General features: G+C 42.9%; 1 protein-coding gene across 1 annotated transcript in view; it reads left to right on the forward strand.

The window, feature by feature from the left end:
* The window catches only part of LOC112653376 (uncharacterized), a 100,360-nt gene that overhangs the window by 63,454 nt on the left and 14,776 nt on the right, over window positions 1–22,130 (forward strand). The window lies entirely within an intron of this gene.

The raw sequence follows: 22,130 nt of genomic DNA on the forward strand, positions 1-22,130 counted from the left end.
CTAAAGACAGTTTTGCCTTTGTCCCTCACCAGGAGACCAGGGAAGGAAAGATACCCTCTCGTTTGCCACTTTATTGCCACTTCCACCCTCTTTCTTCCCACCCCCACTTTTTTTTTTTACGTTTTCTATTTTATGAACTCTCTTTCACACACCATCAGAATGCCAATGCTTCCATAACCAAGCATAATCTCAATCTCCATTTTGTCCCTTTTTTTCCCCCCCTTGGAGAATTCTTTCTATGCTAAATAAATACTACACTATTCCTGGATCCAGTCAGTTTGTCATTGCTGCATACCAAAAGCCAACAACTTCTAAAGGTGAATGCCAGTCTCCATAATTCGCTTCCTTAAAAGTGGGAGCAGGAGGTGAGAGGGGAATTTCCTGCTGGGAAATTAGTGCTGCAGGAGGCATCCTGACAGGACTGTAGACTATCCAGTGATGGGGGGAGAGAAGGCAGGAAGGAAATTGTTGACTGAACAATGGAAAGATGGTATTTTTTAGGGGGCAAGATGTGCACCAAACATGAATTTCATCTAGAAGTGACCCCTGACTGCTCCTGGTGAATAAGCTTGTGTGTCGGGAATCTTGGCACATATGCATAAATTGATAACCTCTATTACATAAATTTTCAAAGGGAACAGGTTTAGGCCCTACATTGAAAATGAAGGCACAATTAATACTTTCTTTGTTGACATTGTGATGAAACTAGAATAATGTTAACTGAGTTGGTTTGCAATTTACCTCATTTTCTGAAACTAAGAGATGGCATTGGTGATGGAGAGAAATAATATGCATGCCGTAGAACTCTGTGGAGATTTCAACGTGGTTTTGTTTTGTTAGGTCTTTATTTCTTTTAACATACACATCAAATGACTAATGAAAAAAATTAGCTGGAAATTGTACACAGAATTTTCGTCAAAATCCTCTCCCAGTTTTGCAAGTAAATAATGAAGTTTCAGGGGTTGTTTCTGAAAATCTGTAACTTGACATTTTCAATAATAATCAAGAAAATAGGAACGTGAAGATTGGAGCCATAGATGCAAGGATTTCTAATATCACAAAAGGTAGCCTTAGAATTCTAATGGCTTTTATAATTGGGAGTAATTGATGGGTGGAAACAAATACATACTGAGAGAAGAGGAGCCAAAACTGTGTATTTGTGTGAGACCAAAAATGTGAAGGGGGTAGAGTGGGCCATAAGCATCCAGAAAGCAAACAAAAAAGGAAAATGCAAAAATGTTCACTCTCTCACTACTGGTGAAACCATGAATTCACTAAGGATAACACCAGGGGTGCTTGACCTGAGCCCTGTGGTTAGGAAGACATGAAGGAGGAGGATAACTGTCATAGGAGAGGTTAAAATCCATGTGGCATTAAGAAATGAGTTACAAAAAAAAAAAAACAAAAAAACAAACAAACAAAAAAAAAAACCTAAAAAAGTACAAGAATATGGCATTTGAAAAAAAGAAGATTGTGAGAATTAGGATGTACATGCCAGCACCGCTCCATGGTGCTATTCAAAGGGGCCATAGAAAAAAATTGTTTAAAGGACAATGTATGAAGTTGTTTATAAGTAAATTATTTGCAGTTTAAGGGTCTATCCTTCCTTTTGCAACTACATCCTTCCTAATTATCTGGTGGTAAATAGCCTTTTCTTTTTGAAATACAAATGATAGTAGTTTTTTTCTTAAACCCTCCTCCTTGGGGGAAAAAAAAAATGTTTTAAAAGAAAATTGCCGCCTCTGGAGCACAGTATGGAGGTTCCTCAAAAAGTTAAAAATAGAATTACCCTATCTTCCAGCAATTGCACTACTAGGCATTTACCCAAAGGACACAAAAATATAGATTCGAGTGGACACATGCACCCCGATGTTTCTAGCAGCATTATCAACAATAGCCAAACTATGGAGAGACCTCAAATGTCCATGACTGGCAAAGTAAGTCAGATGGAGAAAGACAAATACCATATGATTTCACTAATATGTGGAATCTAAGAAACAGAACGATAAACATATGGGAGGGGGAAAAGAGAGAGAGGGAGATAAAACATAGTGACTCTTAAAGATAGAGAACAAACGGAGGGTCAATGGAGGGAGGTGGGGGGGGATGGCTAGATGGCTGATGGGGACTAAGGGGGGCACTTGTGATAATGAGCACTGGGTGTTATATTTAAGTGATGAATCACTGAATTCTAATCCTGAAACCAATATTGTACTGTATGTTAACTAACTAGAATGTAAATAAAAATGTGAAAAAAAGGAAAAGAAGATTGAAAAGTATATCCAAGCTCCCGAACTCCTTTTCATTTTCTACTCTTAGAATGGGTAGTCTAGACCAGTGATTGCTGAACCTGTCTATTACATAAATCTTTCAGAAAAATTTAAGCACACATCCCCAGTATATGGGACTTTATTTATAAATCACATTCATATGCTGCTCTGATATTAGTAAACATACACAAAAAAAATATAAATTTAAAAGGATAAAAAATAAAACTTTCTATTTACTAAAGATTCTAAAGAACCATTATGTTATCTCTTGTCTTCAAGATATTATTGAGACCAACTCATTTAATATACCTTATTTTTTAAAAATCTTGGCTTAGCTCCTTGTGAGACAGGAATTCAAAGGCCTAGCCCAGAATCCAGTTTATTTTTTCACACATAGTTTTAGTGGCTGTCATAACTTACATACACACTTTACAAAGCTAGAGATCTAAACGCAAGAAGTGCCTTATTGGCTGCACTTCCTAAATCATGGTACTCATTTTCAATCTCATTCACCGATTATGCAAAGTTTTTCATTTAAATTTGGCTAGTAAATGTCCGTCTTCCCTGGTGTCAGTCACTCATCCATGCAAACTATCTGGGCAGTGCTGCATTTTACTATTTTTAACAAATGGATTCAGAACATCTTATTTGGAAGGTTTTTAAATTCCAAATCCCTTCAATGTAGTGAGATGAGTTTTTATAGGCGAAACCTGCACTTTATGGCAACTAAATCATTAATGAGAGAAAAATTCCCCAAATACTTTCTTCGTAACATGAGTTTCTTTCGAAAGCAGTTCCTTTCTCATCCATTATTAAAATGTGACCTTTACCTCCAAGGGGCAAATCAAGTCTGCTTATTTTTTCAAATATCTGCTAGGGAACGCACTCCTGATAGCTACTTGTCATCACAAAAGGTCAGAAAGCTGCAAGTGAGGAGTTTGGGGTTTGTTTGTTTGTTCAGGAAAGAAAAACGATGCAGGATGAATCTGAGATTTGACGTATTCTCTTCCGGTAACATAACCAGCAAACCACTGTATTGTGCAAAATTTTCAAGATCACTGCCCCATATCGTTCTAAAGTATTATAAAGATTTTTTTAATATAAGGTAATCTAACTTCTTAATGCCCTTACCCACATGCTAATTTAACATTGCAATAAATTGCAAGTGAACACACAGCCATGGGCATGCAGTCAACGCCTCCGAGTGTGGAACTCACACTCTGCCCTTGGGAAGTGGGAACTTTGGTGCAGCTTCCTAACCGTAACTGCCTCAAGTATAGGCTACAAGACGATATATAGCAGTGACAAGCTATCTATTACATATTCATGAAGCTTAATTTATCATTTTATTTGTAAAGTTCTAAAAATAGAAATTCTACTATTTTCTTCTCGCATCTCAGTCCCTGTGGTGTACATACCATGGATACCAAGGTCTTAATCAATGTGGATAATGTCCCTTTCAATTTTTTTTTAATTGACTGCCAAAGGCCAATAGTTTAGATGGCAAAGGTTATTAATTAACATTTTCAATAGTCTCTATGAACACGGTGGGCTATTTCATAGAGCATAGCGTCCACAAATTCTTTAATGCTTTCAAGAACAAATTAAAAGAACATAAAGCCCAGAGAATAACTATGTATAAATTAAATCTTTTCTTTTAAGGAACACTGTTGAAACAAAAACAAATTGTGAAAAAAAAATCTTTCCCTACAGATCTTTTCTAAAATATTAAACTGACCAAGATGAAAGAAAATCTATATTACAACATGGTATTAGAGCTAGACTTTCCTGCTGATCTATGAGCACATAGCCCTTGGGCTTCTGTGTCTGAGGTTTCACAAGAAGATCCTAGACACAGCCTTTCCTGCTGGTTCACTAAGAATGACAGTCTCGCTATTAAAAGATGTATTTGGTTTCTATTAATACCACCATTATCAGGATTTTGTGACCATTACTCAAAAAGCTCAACCAATTGAAATAAAGGTGCAAAAAGAAATTTAATTGAAGGTTACTAAGACATAAATGGCCTGAAGCAAACATCCAAGGCATAAAATAATGAAAATACTAGCCTTCTATATATTGTTTTAATTGATTTTTTCATGAAATTGATAGTATAAAATTTGGAGACTATAGCAAAGAGCTATAAAAGCATAAGCAAATGAGATAAGTATAATTGTGCCATAGACAATGACCAAGAAATAACAAGTTTCCAGAAATTTCAAACAATGCTTTTAAAATTGCAAAGGTATATATTCTTACCGTGTTTATTGATTAAACAACTACCGTACCACTTATTGTAGTCCCTGTTTTAAGGACAAATTTCAAAAATACAGTTGATTCTCATTATTCTCAGGAATTCTGCTCTGTGACGTAAATACAAACATTGTAGTAGTGAGTACTGAACCATTCCTCCCAGGGGAAACAGGGTTAGTTAGGTTCCCACTCACCTCCGGTCACAGCGCTTTCATCAACCCATCAGTTAATAACCTTGTTTTATGTATGTTTCTGTTTAAATTCACCTTATTTAGTATATATGGTTATTTCTTTAACATCAAATTAGCCGCCTACAGCACTATAAGTTAGGCCTGAATGAAACTTCCCTAACACAGATGACAAGCTCTTACAAGCCCTCCACTGAGGCACATCACAGCCTTAGATGTCAAACAAGTTGACAAGAGCAAGATCACCAAAGCAGAAAGAAACAAAAGCAAAATGTAAAAATGTAAAAATACAAAATAGATGGCCCAAATAGACCAGGAAAAGGACCTGTTTATAAAATAAGAGCTGAAACAAGGAGACAGAACATTGCTTTGTTCAACCTTTGCTGAGAACACCAGACAACTCAATTCTTTACAACTTTACACATGTTCCTGAATGACCAGGAAAGTACTAGAAGTATTAATTTGGGGGCTACAAATAAATGTCAGCAAGCATGCACATTCACAAATATGGAATTTGTGAATAGTGGGAATCGGCTATTCTGTTCCTTATAAAACTTAAAAAAAACTCTATTAACAGAATAGGGAGGTGAAATACAGAAGATGATTATTTTTTCATTGTCAAGTTTTATTAAAAACGGGAGGAAAGTACTACAGTAAAAATGGCAACTATTTATTAAGAGTTTCTTCTGAGCAAATTGAACTCTGTTGAACTCATAACAAACTTTTAATTTCAACAACCCATTTATGTAGACACCGTTGTCACTTACATTTACAGACAAGAACCCTGAGACGTAGAAAGGAGAGCATATTCCCCAAACTCACTCGGCTACTAATCGGCTTAGCCAGAACTCGATGTAGCCTCAAGGCTCAAAGTGCTCCCACATTTCCACGAAGTAGGACTCTCCGAAATTTCATTGTAGGCTCTTATTTTGAAACTGATTGATGAATTTTGGCTAGAACCCATTGTGCTTTTTTTAAATGGTTTTTCTTTTGTTCAGGTTCTTCTAAATTTTCCATCTGAAGATTATGAATCTTTCCCAGGCACACATATTCTGTTGATATTCTTGTAAACTCAGTGGAACATAAAGAAGAGCAAAATGTAGACTTTCAGACAACACAATCCTTTGTTCTTGTATTTGTTCAGGAACACACTCTTTGGAGCTTCGAATACTTGCTCCAGAAAGAAAGAAATTAGGAAATGTGTTCTTTAGAGAAACAGCTACGGTAAATAACTTGTTGTACCTGAAACATGCAGCTAACTCTTCTGTGTATTTTTTTTCTTTTTTTTTCCTTCTCTGTATTTTATGATAAGTAATGGGAGACCGTGTCACTTCTGTGTTCCAAGTTTCAGGAATTCCTTACTATACATAGAAAAAAGTCAAACTCCTCAGCCTGCATTTAGAGTCTCCATAACCTGAGTATGACTTCCAGACTTACCCCCCCCATAGCATTCCTCAGTGCCTCCTGTGCTCCATCGAGTCCCCTTCCACTTGCTGCTACCCCAGAACACTCTTTCGCTCCAACTCCTATACCATTCTTCATGTCATGCCTTCCGCTTGGCTTTCTTACCCTCCGATATCTATAGAGGCCAAAATATGGCCTCCTTCGTGAGACCCTATCAATATCTCCAGAGTATAACTAAATTTATTCACCCTCCATACTTCTCTATGTGTCTTTAAGAAGGAGCCTTGCACATCATAGGTGTTCAATAAATGTTAGTTGAATTGAAATGAAAGAAAAGAGGCATGAATATCGGGGACTTAGGCATATCTCTCAGGATATCTTCTACACTGGAAAGCTGACTCTTGCACTTGATGGGATGAGCACTGGATGCTATTCTGTATGTTGGCAAATTGAACACCAATAAAAAATAAATTTATAAAAAAGAAAAAGAAAAAGAAAAAATGACCTTACGACTAAACTTCCCATGGGGACAGACTAGCTATTTGATAATCAATCGATACATTGAAACTTCAGATACAAGTTTTGAAGCTCTTTGCTTTTGTTGGTATTCTCTAACACCATCTTACCTGCCTATAAGGATATTTACTAGCCATAGGTTTGGTTGATCCAAATCTTGGGCCACTGAGCTCTCAGACCACATTGCGAACTCTCTTCTCATCTGTAGAGGATGTGGGGATAAATTTTATCCCTGGTGCTCTTGCAAACACAAACACGTCTACATTCTTGCAGTTAATTCCCAGTGTGAGAATGAAGAGCAACAAACAGCACCTTCTTTATAAAGTGGAGGGTGAGGCAGTGGTGATGGAATGGGGAATCGTGCCAGGAAACAGAGCTCTGAAAAGTAGAGCAGAATGAGATACTGGAGAGTCTTATTAAACAATGAATGGTGTTTGGGCTTTATTCTCCAAGTTATGGGGACTCATTGGAGGCCTTAAGCAAGGATATGACATCTTCATATAAACATTTTTTTTACAGATTTTGTCTTTTGAACATGGCAGCATTAAGCATTGGGCAGAAAAGAAATTGTTAGCATGGGAGTTTAAGAGAGATGCTTTATTTACCGTCCTGATGGGAGAGAAAAAATGTAACTTTCTGGAAATTTTTCACTAGGGAGACAATGTCATGAGGAAACAGGAGCTGCTAGGTCTCAGGACATTTTCTCTCACCCACTTGAATATTTCTCATTCTTCAACCTCCAATGTCCCAAAAGGACATCATTTCAACACTGATAAATTTTGACTCTTTCCTGTTGATAGTGAGTTACAAAATATCCATTACTGCTGGGGGAACCTGTTTCAGTGAGTTTCAGCTTGAGAATATTTGTGACAGGAAGAAATAATAATAAAAATACGGGGGAACTATTAACCAGGGGCATTTCTTTCAAGTTTTCTCACTCAAGCTTCTTTTATTCTTTAAATTTTAATTCCAGCGTAATTAACATACAGTGTTATATTAGTTTCAGGTGCACGATATAGGGATTCAACAATTCTATATATTACTCAATGTTTGTCATGATAAGTCTACTCTTAATCCCCTAAACCTATTTCAACCATCTCTCCCTCCACACCCCCTCTGGTAACCTTCAGTTTGTTCTCTAGAGTTAAAAGTCTATTTATTTGCTTCTTTTTTCTTTGTTCATTTATCTTTTTTAATTCCACATGGGAGTGAAATCATAGATCTTTCTCTGACTTATTTCACTTAGCACTCACTGTGACTTTCTAGATCCATCCATGTTGTGCAAATGGCAAGATCTCATCTTTGTTAATGGCTGCATAATATTCCATTGTGTGTGTGTGTGTGTGTGTGTGCGTGTGTGTGTGTGTGTGTATCACCTCTTCTTTACCCATTCATCTATGAATGGACACTAGGGTTGCTTCCATAATTTGACTATTTAAATAGCGCTGCCATAAACATAGGGGCATATATATTTTTACTTCAAATTAGTGTGTTCATATTCTTTGGGTAAATACCTGCTAGCGGAATTACTGGGTTATATGGTAATTCTATTTTTAATTTTTTGAGGAAAACTCTCAGACTGTATGCCACAGTGGCTGCACCAGTTTGCACTCCTACCAACAGTGCAGGAGGGCTCCTGTTTTTCCACATCCTCACCAACACTCGTTTCTTGTGTTGTGGATTTTAGCCATCCTGACAGGTGTGAGGTGATATCGCGTCGTAGCTTTGATTTGCATTTCCCTGATGAGGAGTGATGTCGAGCATCTTTTCATGTGTCTGTTGGCCACCTGGATGTCTTCTGTGGAGAAATGTCTGTTCATGTCCTCTGCTCATTTTTAAATTGGATTGTGTTTTCACTGAAGTTTCTTTTAAATTAGAGGGAAGCAAAAAAAAAAAAAAAAAAAAAAAAAGCAAAAATGCTTCAGGTTTCTATTGATAATATTTTCGACTTAGTATTTGTTAAGCATTTGCTTTACTACCAGGCATCTATTATTGGTATCTATTATTTCATTTACTCTTCCCAACAAAGATATGAGATGTGGAAATTGAATATCGCCAGGACTAAGGCATTTACTCAAGGTCACACAGTTACTAAGTGACATTGTCAGAATTTAAGTGTAAGTCCACAGTCCAAGCTTTCCCCTCCTGGCTACGCTCTCTATAATACACAGATACGTACAATAGTAATGGTACTGGGTTTGCTGTCAGGCTGTGTTCAGGCTTCATCCTACTACTCACTAGCCTTGTAAATTTTGGCAAGTTGCTTAAGCCTCAGTTTCTTCTTTTGTCAAGTGGGTCCCAGGATGCTCCACAAATGAGGCATTTGAGCATTTAGCAATAAAAGGTCCTAGCCACATAATCAATGTCATCTCCCTTCCTTAGAGTAAACAGTGGATTCCATCACTGGAAACACTTGTTAGATACTTGCCATCTCTCAGAGAAGGTGATACGGGGCCAAAGACCCAAAGTAAGAGAGCAAACAGCCATGGAGGAGCTGGGACAAGAATAGTGCAGCCAGAGAGTAGCAGCACTGAGACCCTCACAAGGAGAGGGCCTGGCATTTTAAGAGGAACAGGCACAAGCCAGTGTGACAGGAGCAGAGAGTGGGGGCAAGGCTGGTTGAGAAACGGCCGGAGAAGCAGGCAGGGTCTGGTAAGCCAGGTGTTGGGGTGGGGACTGATTTTACACGCGATGGGAAGTCACAGATCTTAACCAGGCGAGCGGCATGATGCCTGGGTAGACAGAAAAACATGTCCCGTTGCCCACACCATGCGGCCAAACCAAAGATATCCACACCTGTGTCCTTGGGACCTGTGACTATGTCACCTTAGATGCCCAAAGGGACACTGTGGCGTGATGAAATCCAGGGTCTTGAGATGGGGAGACTATCCTGGATGATCGGGGTGTGCCCAATAGCATCCTAAGGATCCCCATAAAAGGGGGGTGGGCAAGTCAGACTCAGAAGAGGAGGTGTGAAGCAGAGGTTGCAGCGATGTGGGGCTACAGGCCTAGGCACACAGGCAGCTCCTAACGCTGGAAAAGGCCAGAAAAAGATGGTCCTCTCGGGCCTCAGGCATGAGCCAACAGCCCGACGTGGGCCCAGTGGAAGTGACTGCGGCCTTCTGACTTCTAGAACTCTAGGAAAATTCATGCATCATGCGCCAGGCTGCTACACGTGTGGCAGGGGCTAGAGCAGCCCTAGGAACCTGTTACACACCTGTGGCCTCTGAGTGGGGAGAACGGCGTGGGGGGGCCTCCGGGGCGGAGCTGGGCGGCAGCCACCCAGGGGTCGCGGGGCTGCCCAGGCCTGGGAGGAGAGGCGGGAGGAGCCCCGAGGGACGGCCGCCAGGCCTCGCCGCAGCCCCCAGCTCCCGGAGCAGGCTTCGGTCCAGCAGGAGCTGGGGTACCACGGGGCGCACGAGGGGCACCAGGCTGGGAGGCAGGTGCTGCTTTACCAGGTAACTAACTGATTGGGCAAATCAATCCTCTACTCCTCGACCGGAAACATCTGGCCAATGGGAGAAAAACCAAAGAGAAACTCAAAAAGCCAACTGGGAGCCCCGGCTGAGCAAGTCTAAAGGCAAACTCTGGTTGTGTATCATCGTCAACAGGGTCCAGGCCAGGAGGAGGACGAAGCGAATGAGCTGGAGGGGCCCGTGCACCCGGGCCTGCCAGGAGGGATGGGGTGAGCTGCTCGGTGGCAGGAGAGAGAGAAAGAGGCCGCCTCCCCCTCCCCGGGAGCGCTGGCCGGGCCCCACCAGGCCCCTCTGTGCCCCCCCAATGGGACAGGCATCCAGGTGACAGTGCGGGCTGCCCTGCAGCCCGGGGACACTGGTCTAGCACCCAGGTCCTCGCCCCTTGCCATCAGCACCCACAGCCGCGCTGAGCGCCCCGGGGAGGGCCTGGGAGCTGCAGCCAGGTGCCCAGAGGTGCACGGCTGGGGGGCCTTCCCGGGACGTGGCTGGTGACATGAGTGCCTCTCTGCAGAGCAAGGAGACAGGAGACGGCCCCTCCCTGGGGGAGCCTGGGCCTGGGGCTCCGGGGCCTCGTGCCCACCTCGCCACCTGGCTTCCTCTTCCCAGGCCTCCAGCCAGGCCAGGTGGGCTGGGGCCGCGGGACAGGATCCCTTTCACATGTTGGCCTCATGGGGGGTGGGGAGGAGCTGCTTGGACTTGGGGCTGTTGTCTGCTTCGTGGCTGATGACCTGCAGTGAGCTGGGGGTGCATGCAGGAAGGAATGGCCAGGTGGCATCCCAGCTGGATGAAAAACAAATGTTCTTGTATTCTCAAAAAAAAAAAAAAAAAGTCGGGGGGACATGCAGGGCCCACCCCACACCCCATGGAAGCCCTCAGAATCTCTAACTCTCTCCAGGAACCAAACCACTTGTCCGCTTGAGGCTTCCTGTCTCAAGGAGGTGAAGGGCGCCCTGGGGAGCAGAGGCCCCGCATTTAAGGGGGAGAAGCCTTTCCGTGGGGCAGGACAACAGGCAGTTGGTTGTGCAAATGAGGCTCAGGACATCGCACATCCTCTCTCTGGCCTCTGAATCCTCCGGCTTGTGCTTGGCCACCCTGTTCTCAGCCGCCTGAGGTATTTCGCTGCTCTAGACGTTTCTTGCAGGATCCTCTCCTGTTATCCTGGACCAGTTTTTATTAAAGGAATCCTGGAATGAGATCCCCATAGTCCAAGTAGACTGGGAACACTCATGTCCTAATAATCCTTTTTGTACTGTTGAAACCATTTCATTGGACGTGTTGCAATAGCAAAAATCCCCCCAGTTAGTGTTTACACACTTTATTTCTCAGTTATTTAATATTTAATGATTTCCTTAATACTCAAGTGATGTTTGTCTCTAGTGTTCTAATGTAGCACAAATCCTATGTAAAATCATACTATGTATTTTTGACATTAATGTTGAAATCCAAAATATATGCACAAATCTTTAAAAAAAAAAAAAAAAAAAAAAGAGCCTCACCTCAACCCAGATGAGCTGGTCCGCGGGCCTCCCGCGCTCCCCACCCAGGAGAGCTGGACCACATCCCTCATCTGGTTTTTTACGTACACTGTTTTGACCTAATGGTCCCATTTCTGCGCCAAGCCTGTCACTGTCGACTAACGCCACACCTTACCTTCTTCGCCACCCCCAGATCTCCAAAATGATTTGTCGGTTAGTATGTCCATTTTTTAATCAATAACGAAAAGCCAAGAGCTTTGCCAGAGCAATTACGCCGATGCCCGATGCTCATAAAGAAGGTGCCCTCTTGCTCTGAGCCCTCCCATCAGAACCAGACTTCCTCCCTGGTCTCTATTTTAGGAAGCTTTTCATCCCACAGGCCACAAAGGCAACCACTTGCCTGAAGAGAGTAGCACTGCGATGCACACAGAGGTCACTCTGGACGCGATGTGCCCTTGGGTGACTACACGCTTTTCCGAGGCTGTCCTTGGTGCAGATGCAATGAATGCTAAACGGCATGTGCTTCTCGTTCCAGCAATTAGTTTTGATCTCTCTGGCTTAATGCTGTGTCCAGTTGTTCTGAAAGAGAAAAGAAACGCTCTGCCCCTGCACCATTTATTTTTATATACGCATTCAGGGAAGACTTACTGGAGCCCAGGCCCCTCCTAGGCATTGTGAGGGAGAAGATCGAATCACCGCCCCCGTCCCAGAAGCTAATCACATAGAGGAGGAGGGAAAACATGTAAGGAAAGTATAACATGCAGTATTTGGAGGAGGGAAAGTGCATGCCTTCGTTCGACAAGTGTATGCCAGGCGTGGTGTAAGGCCTACGGAAGTGCAGAAGGCAAGAGAGGTCCCTACTCTCACGGGAGACAGGATCATTGCGCTAGTAAAAAAATAAAATAAAAAATAAAAAAATTAATTAAATAAACGAAGTTCATCTAAAGAGTGATAAATACAATCAATGGAAGAGGAATGGGATGAGACGGAGGCTAGCTGCGAGCAAGTCTTCAGGCAGGCCTCTCTGGAAAGGGGACCTTCTCTCCAAATGACAAGATAATTTAGCTGTACGAGATCTAGAAAAGGAATGGCCCGGGCGGAGGAAGCAGGTGCAAAGGCACTGTGGTAGTCACAGGCGGGGAACATAGGACAGAGGAGCGACAGGTGGGCCTCAGGGGGTGGGTAAAATGCCATTTCACAAGAGGGAAATGGCTTAAGCAAAGGGACAGAATGGGGAAAGCATGAACTGCATTCAGGGGGAAGCAAGCACAGACCTTCCTAAGACGGGGGTGGGGGGGCAGGTGTGCATTTCTGGAGGGCCGGGGCCACCTGTGGCTGGGGTGGCGTCCTCGAGCTCGGAGTCTCCGACTGGACCTCAAGGTTGCTCTGGTGTTAATGGCAGCTCTTTTGGCTTTGGCCAAGCCAGGAGTCCTCGGGGCTTCAGTGGAAGCTTCCTACTTCCCGGCAAATCTACCTCTTGGGCCACCACGGCCGGTGAGAGGCGGGCTGTGGGTTGTCAGGAGGGCAGGCAGTCAGCTTGCGGGGGCCTGCGCAGGAGGCCAACGTTCAGAGCGCCGTCCACGAGCTTCTCCATGCTTCAGTTGCCTCTGTCTTGCCTCGTCCTGGTGCTCCGCATTATTTAAAATCAAAGGACCCGCTCAACCAGCAGGCTACCTGCCGGGCCACACAAACCCTCCTGGGCCCCGGATTCCTTTCCTGAGCCCAGGCTCTGGCTTGCACACCCAGCACCCCACAGCAGGGGCACGGGGGGTCGCCAGGCAGGAGCAGGGCCTGGGAGGCTGTGGCTCCATCTCACAGATGCAGGCAGGTGCAGACCACCCATGCACAGTGGCCCCAGGTCCTTGGCACACGCTCTACGGTTCCATCACACTTCACGTACAAAACCTAAATTCAGAGATAAAATATTTAAGAATCCCAGGCTGCCGACTGCATCCTTCTGCTCGTGGGCAGAGATGGCACTGGTGACAGGCCAGGGAGCCCGTCCTGGACGGCAGCCTGCGGAGAAGGGAACTGCATCTCAATGTAGACTTTTTCCCCCCAGAACTTAAATTCCGTGAGCTACTGACCTTCAGGAACACACACGCTACCACAGTTTTATAAGCTGATTGAGTGTGTTTGTGTGTGTGTGTCAGGGGGACCAAACAGGGGTACACATTTCTTCAACTCCCTGTGAATCTATGATTATTTGAGAATAAAAAGTTACATACAAAAAGCCTTCACACATGTGCTATTTTTCCGAAGGAAAGAAGGAGAGAGGAAGGAGTCTAAGAGCAAGATTGAGAGGATAAAGCTAAGGCCACTCAGAGGTACTTGGCTGCAGCTGACAAGTTACGCGCATCCTCAGGGAGCAAGGCGAACCTTGCCTGGGACCCAGGCTGCGGGTGCAACAGCGAGGCACCACCCCGCGGGCTTCTTACCACACTGATCCCCTTCGGATCCACCAAGTGATCATTGACTAACTGCTCACCGTGCGCGGGGGTCACACTGCACTGCTGGTGGCTCTCTGGCATCGCCATTCAGGACAACTGCCCTTGTGCAAGGGATGTCTTCCCATCCTTGCCGGAATCCAGGACGAAAAGCGAGTGGCAGGGAGTGGCAGGGATTTCTGATTTCCAGCTAAAGAAGCACTACCTTGTGCCGACTGAGGAAACAGAGCCCTCGCGGTCCAAAAGTCTGGGAATTCTTGTTTATTTTTTGATTTGGGAGTATTTACCTCATTTCTGATTTTGTGCTTGATGCTTGCATAATACTATTCAAAATGTGCATAATTCACAATCTACACAGATCCAAAAGGGATTCTGTTAAAAAAAATTTTTTTAAATGGATTCTATTGGAATTTAAAATATATATATGTTATATTTATATATTATATATATTTTTATATATTTATATATTATATATAATATATAATATATTTATATATTATATATAATTACATTATGTATATTATAAATATATATTACATGATTATATATAACATATATTATATATAATATATACTATATATTATATATTCTATATATTTATTATATATTATGTATAATTATATAATACATATATTATCTAATTATATATAATATATAATATAATTATATATATTATATAATTTTATATATATAACTCTATATATTATATATATATAAAAGCATCTAGCAAAATCTTTGGAACAAATGGGAAGAGAATTAAGAGACCCATTCTTATTGCTGTTATATTCAATAATATTTCCAATAAATCAGTGTCTCCAATCCAAGAATAGTATCTCTAAGCTACAAAACTGGGACAGGTCTCATTTTTTTTTTTTTAATCTGTAGAAGTAGAATAAAAGTAGAGCTCATAGAGTTAAAGCATTTTATAAGAAAATACCATTTAGCACTGAGGTTCTAAATGTTTTTCCACTGAAGGGAAAATTAATATCTAGTCAATTCTACTTCTGTGCAAAAGTGGAACAGGGTCACAAATTAAACCAACATATTAGCCCAAAGCTTCGGTCTAGACAGCGAACACTTTCCACTATGTTATTGCTCTTTGCCCACATCATGGGGAAAGGACTAATCATCAACAAGTTCTCGGAATTAAAGCCGTTGCCAAGAGCACTCTGCACGGTCATGCCCTGAGTTGAGATAAGGAGCCCACAGTGTTGTCCACCCCTGGGTAGCAGCTAGGGAGGGAGGGACGCCCGACGCACCAGCGCCAGCACCAGGGCACCAGGGTTCAGGTCTTTTATCCTGGTGAGGACTCAAGGATGGAAAAGGCCAAAGCCACCCGACAAGTGCACTTCACATGGTTCCAGGGAGGAGAAAAGTTCTCCAAAAATAGAACTAGGAAAACTTGTCTCTGGAGAGGTTATGCCATCGCTGTGAAGAAACAGCAAAACACTCTTAACCCAAAGCCCCTGGTGCTGGACACCAGGACTATGGGCTCCTTGGCAGTTGTCTGCTTTGATCTTTGTGTGTTTGAGTATTTCTTCTGGATCCAGCCCTGTCTTAGCTACTATCTGGGGGAAAAATGCATAATCTCCACTCACAGGGAGCTTGCATCTACCCAGGCCCATAATACCCACACGAAACAGTCTTTTGAACAAGAGATTACAAGTACTGGGGTCCCCTGGGTGGCTCAGTGGTTGAGCATCTGTCTTCGGCCCAGGTCGTGACTCGCAGGTCCTGGGATCGAGTCCCACATCGGGCTTCCTGCATGGGAGCCTGCTTCTCCCTCTGCCTATGTCTCTGCCTCTCTCTGTGTCTCTCATGAATAAATAAATAAAATCTTAAAAAAAAAGAAAAAAAAAAAAAAGAATGAGACTGAACCCCAGCAAATCAGTCTAAGGCTAAAAATTAGCCCATTAGTGCTTAACACAAAGTCTGGCAAAAAGTTCCAAAGCACTCAGTCAGCATTGGAGGTAGGAAGAGAGGGAGGGAGGATAGTGAGGAGAAAAAAAATTCATTACAGCAAGGATGTTAATTGAGGCAGGACTGGGCCAAAGGCAGCTGCCCCAGGACAGGGTCACAGAGGAAGAGAGAGCCATTAGTAAGTGCCTGGCTCTTGCAACAGCCTCTCCCTGTGGGCTCTGGGAGATTGTAGGTCCAACCGTAACGGGGCAAACACTGAATCCTCCGAATCTCTGAGTAAGGGGCAGATTAACAGGAATCCAGGCCCGGGATCCAAGCCCAAGATCATCACAATTTCTTTCTGAGAAACAGTGAGATCACGCAGCCTCCTCCCCTCTTTGCCTTCTCCCTCTGCTCCAGCCCCATCCCCACCCGCGCACCAGCCCAGCCCCCCTCTCAGTAGTAACCACTGCTAGGTCTGGAGCAGCGTCCTGAGTCCTTGGGATATTGTGGCAATGTTCCATTTGCACTTGAAACTGGACCCCAGAGGTGGGAAGGGGAAAAAAAAAAAAAAACCTCAATGTTAGGTACACTTTACTTGGATGATCTCGTTTTATCCTTATAAAGGAAGGTGCTGGTACCCCGTTTTACAAATGGGGACACAGAGATTCCCAGAGATGAAGGCCTTCCCCTTGTTCATGTAACCTGTGGTTCTTAAAGAGAGAGAGAGAAAAAAAAAGGGCAGATATAAGGACTCATTGTCAATAAGGTTACTCTGACACCCATATTAAAGATTCTTTGGGGGGCGCCTGGGTGGCTCAGTCAGTTACTGCCTTTGGCTCAGGTCATGATCCCGGGGCCCTGGGATGGATCAAGTATCACATCAGGCTCCCTGCTCAGTGGGGAGCCTGCTTCTCCCTCTTTCCCCCTCTCCCTCAGCTCCCCTCCCCAGGCTCTCTCTTGTGCACTCTCTCTCTCAAATAAGTAAATAAGATCTTCCTTAATAAATTAATTTTAAAGGAAAAAGATTTCCAATTAACAAGTTTTCCAGTCCCTACTCTCCACTTTCATCAAATTTCTAGATAATAATGAAAGTTAACCAAAAAAAAAAAAAAAAAAGAAAGAAAGAAAAAAAGAAAAAAGAAAAAGAAATAAAGAAAAATCAAAATAACGAAAGTTAACATTTATACATCACTTACGAAGTGCCAGGTCGTGTTCAGAACAGTTTACGTATGTATTAACTAAATCCTCTTTCACAGAGTTTAAGTAAGTTGCCCACGGCCACAGAAGCAAGGATTCAAGCCCAGCTTGTCTGGCCCTAGAATCCATCTACAAACCAAAACATACCCTGAGTTCAGAGGGAAAGCTTGTAGGGCAAACATTCAGTGGCAGAGCTCAAGACACAGAATATCCTGATTTTACACCTCACCTGGAAACTTTTCGACAACTTTGGAAAGGTCACGAGTAGGACTCAGAGGAACCTCTTCCCATTCTGCTCTGCTCTGCTCGGGTGGTAGTGGTTAGACTCTCAGGGTAGTGGAGGAGCCAAGGAAAACGGTGACCAAGGAGACGGGTGATGAGGCCAGAAAGGACACTTCCACACTGTCCCAGGGGGCTGGGACCCTGACATTGATGTCATCCCCCCACTTAGCTAACTTTCCCGGGGAAGCCGGTCTGTGTGCACACCAACTCCTCCAGTCCCCCAAGCAGCCCGTGCTTCCCAGAGCCCCAGATCTCCCTGGTGCCAGCAAACAACATGATGCTGCCAGCGTGTATTTATCATGCCTATAGCACGGTTCCCACTCCAGGCGAACCGAGAAGGAAAAGCACGAAATTCCAAGTTTGCAGCCAGTTATCTCTGCTGGTGTCGGTGGCCGCCAGGCACCATAAAAGCAGGGAAAGAGCAGTAACTGTACTTCTATTCAGACAAGAGTAGCTGCAACTCCGGGGGATTGAGCTGTCACCATCTCAAATTCTTGATAAAAGCAGAAAGAGAAATGTTAAGCTCACAAAGCTTCAACAGGGAACCCGGTAGCACCCACAGACAAGAGTTTGACTCGCATGATCGCGGTACTTGGCGTCCTCTGTTCTACTTGGGGTGGGGGGGGGGAGAGGAGAGTATAAATAAATAAATACCTACATACACGTTTGTAATAATGTTGAGTGGTGTCACAAGGGGAGGGCAGTCTCTAGGGTCAAGACTTCCATGTAATCGAGGATGGAGAGAGCCAGTGTCACTACGGCAGGAGTACTCCCATATCTCTCCTTTTTGCCTTTGCAGGCTTGGCCACCCTCCTGATCCAATCAGCTATGACATGGACCGAGGCCACGGCCTCAGAGCTATCAGAGAGTGATGGTTTTCAGACACCAGTGAGGAGGGGTTGCCTCCAAACTGTTGCCTACAGATAAAAGGCTCTGATCATCATTAATAAGGCTCCAAGAGACACTCACTCTTCAGTTTCGCTTCAGTCTGCTAGCTTTAAATATAGCACTCTAGATGTGTATTTTATGCACCTTTCATGTGCTGTTTTTGCTTTAGGACATGCTTTCTTTCCCTCTACATTTATTTTGGCTCTGTTTTCCCCACTGAGAATTAGCTCTTTTTCATGGCTAAAGATGCCTTTTTCCTCTTTCTTAGTTTGTAGATGTTCACGGCTGTGCCTTCAGATAAAGTGAAGCATGCTGGTATAAAGTCCCCACATTTTCCCCTCTCCAGAGACAAAGAGGCAAAAACCACACAATATTTCTACCAAGCTTAAACCAAAATTTTGACCAAAGCAAATAACTAAAAAACCTCTGTAGGCAATTTTATTTTACCAGAGAGCCCGGGACAGAGACAAATGTCCTTGTCCACATTTTTTCTTTATAGAAATAATTTAATTTAGAAGTAGATTCACTCTGAGTTGGGTTTTGTCGTTACTATTATTTACTATTTCCCTTTTCTGAACAGTCTGACCTTTAGAATTATTTCTATAGAAATCTTATTTCCACCATAGGCAATGTCAACATTATCCAAGACCACCTGGCATCAACAGCCCAAGTTCCTGTATTCCCAGTCGAAAGCTTCTGGACCTCACTAAAAAATTCCATGGTATTGTTCTATTCAGCATCCCTTCTATTCTCCTCAATCTTGCACACATGAAGCAGCTGGACCTCTGTTTTGGCTCAGGAAGAGAAAAATGAGGCGAGAGCCTTTCCATGCCTTGGGAAGGAGAATAGGAAGTTGTGGGGAAACCGGTCTTAAAGAACCCTTTCTTGTTTTCAATACTGACATAAGTGAGACTTTCTGACAACCTCTGGCAGAGCCAGAGGGAAGGAATCAAACAGAAGCCATTTAAGAATTAAACGGAGGGACTGAGTTTTGCTGAAGGGAAAAGTTGAAGATCCCAAGGACATGGCAGTAAGACAAAAATGGGGGTTCCAGTTGCTCTTAATTCTAGAAAACATTTGCTCAGGAAGTACGGAACTAGAGACTGTTAGGATTAAACTAAAAGGAGAACCTTTCCCAAATTCTGTATCTCTGTGAGACCAGAGTTTAAAGTTCTTGGACGGGTGAAATGGGGAGAAAAGAATAAGATGAGTCAACACAGCTGCAAGAGTGCCCACAACCACCACACAGGCTCTGTATCTTGGTCTTTCCGCAGCTGCCTCCAGGGCCACAGCAGGCCCCTGACCATGGACAATGGAGCAGCAGCTGAGATTAGTCAAAATGGAATCTGGGCTAGGAGAGAGGCCATGCAAGAGACGGTAGCATTCATTCTTTAATCTCATCCATTCATCAATCATTCATTCTTCTCACATAGCTGCTACTTGAGCAGAGGAGAAAGAGCCTAAGTGTCTTTAGCTCCTGTTCTTGATTGTGTGTCACATGCCACACGAGTGTCACCCTGTGCATTCTCCTACAGCAAAGGACGTGGAGAACATGGTCGCTCCAGAGGAACCTGATGGTGCTAATACTCAGAGACCGACATTTCATCTTATCTATATATTGGGCCCAAAGAAAGCAGATCCAGTGAATGTTTGCTCGTAGAAAATGACCACATCTGTCACTTCTCAAGAGTATAAAACTCCCAGGCTTATTTGTTTCCCTAGGTCCTTTTGTAGATTGCAACGCTACCAAGAAAATGGTATCAGTAAGTAGCCACTATGTATAGGCACATAAAGCCTTTGTCTTTAAGAAAGCAAATACAAATATATTCTTCTGGCTTTTAATGTCATAGTATTGACCATGCACAATTATTGCAAAATGTGCCACCTTCCTTATATTTACTGAAACGAAACAAAATTCTGCATCTCTGTCTCTATCCTGGAAAAGTTGATGGCTTCAGGAAATACTCTTGTCTCCCAAAATGTTGAATACCACGGCCTTCAAGTAGCTGCCTCTAAGATCCAGCAGGCTCCCAAATTTCCATGGCCCAAGAGCCAGACACATGGGAGAAGTAGTGTGGAAGACAGAGTCAGAAGGCCAGTATGTAAGGTCTATTTCTATCTATGTAACCTTGGGGCCCATCATTGAAACTCACTTTCTTCCTCTAGGAAATGAGGATACTAGTGGCTTCCTATTTTATAGAAGAGTCATAAAAAACAAAAAGACAGAGCCCATGGAAATGCTCTATAAACTAAAGTGCCATAACACTCTGAGATACTACCTTTTGTCAAATAATATGTCCATCTACCCATATGCATTTACATGCACACGTATACACTTAGGTATCTGCATGGACCCACATGTGTGCATTCATGTACACACATGTATTTACACACATGTATTGGGGGGGTTGGGGCGAGAGGGTCCATGGTTTTCATCTGGATCTTAAAGTCATTACCAAAATTGATTAAGAACCTCTGGTCTGCATGACGCTTCACACCATCAGGCATCAGAAATATGCAAATTCAAATCACCGGGAGATCCTACTCCACCCCTAGTAGGATGGCAGCTTTATGAAGAAGATAAGCACTACGCAGCATTGGTGAGGATAGAGAGAATCCCGAACACTCATACACTACTTACGGGAACGTAAAATGGCATAGCTACTTTGGAAAATGGGTTGGAAGTTTCCAGTAAAGTTAAAGATAAACTTACCCTACAGCCCAGCAATTTCACTCTTAGTAATCTACCGAAGGGAATGGAAACATGTGTCCACCCAAAGACTCGTGCACAACTGTTTATAGGAGCATTATTCAAAACAGACCAAAATAGAAAGAAAAACTCCATTATCTTATGAACAGATGAACTAAATGATGCATATCCATATAACAGGAAATCAAAAGGAATGAATAACTAGTACATGCAACAACAGGGATGAAACTTGAAAGCATTGCATTAAGTAAAAAAAGCTAATCACAAAGACCACAGAAGTGTCCAGAAATGGCAAGTTCATAGGAGCTGAACACAGATGAGTGATTGCCTATGATCGGAGGAGCGGGGGGGGGGGGGGGGTTGGGGGGTGGGGATTGACTACCAATGGGCTCAAAGAAGATCTGGAGGTGATGGAAAAGTTCTAAAGCTAGATGGTGGCAATGGTTTCACAGCTTTGTACACTGACTAGAACAACCGCTGAGTGGTACCCATACAGTTCGTGACTTCAGGGTATAGGGATTAGACCTTAAGATAGCTGTTTTTAGAAAAGATAGGATTAACAGACAGGATGTTTTGAGATGGAATTGTCAAATAAATATACAAAATATTGATCCACAGAATTATTTGTCATTTAAAGAGAAGTGTTCTTTATTCTCTTGGTGCTGCAGTTTCCCCATCTGTAAAATAGAGATGATAAAAGCAACGACCTCATGAGCATTTGTGAAGAAAAGCCAAGAGAGGTGAACAATTTATTTTTTATTTTTATTTTTTTTGTAGTAGAGAGGTGAACAATGTAGAAGAGGGCCTGACACTATACACATGGAATACATGTTCATCGTAGAAAATTAAAGATCTCATGTCACTACCAACCACATATATTGTAAAGTGAATTTCTCTTATTTTTTTTCTCATGGGAAAAAAATGGGCATTAATAATTAATTCAACTTTCCCCAGATGGCATAAATAAAATGCATATTATTAGAGTCCATTCAAAAGTGATGTGGAAAAATATCATAGCTGGAGATTTGGAGTTCACGTAATATATCACAGAGAACATAATCAAGAAAAACTCAGTGGGGTTATAGTTTCATTTCAGAACATACAGTCAACTCAAAAGTATTC

This window comes from Canis lupus, chromosome 3, assembly GCF_003254725.2.
Source record: "Canis lupus dingo isolate Sandy chromosome 3, ASM325472v2, whole genome shotgun sequence".
Taxonomy (NCBI): Eukaryota; Metazoa; Chordata; class Mammalia; order Carnivora; family Canidae; genus Canis; species Canis lupus.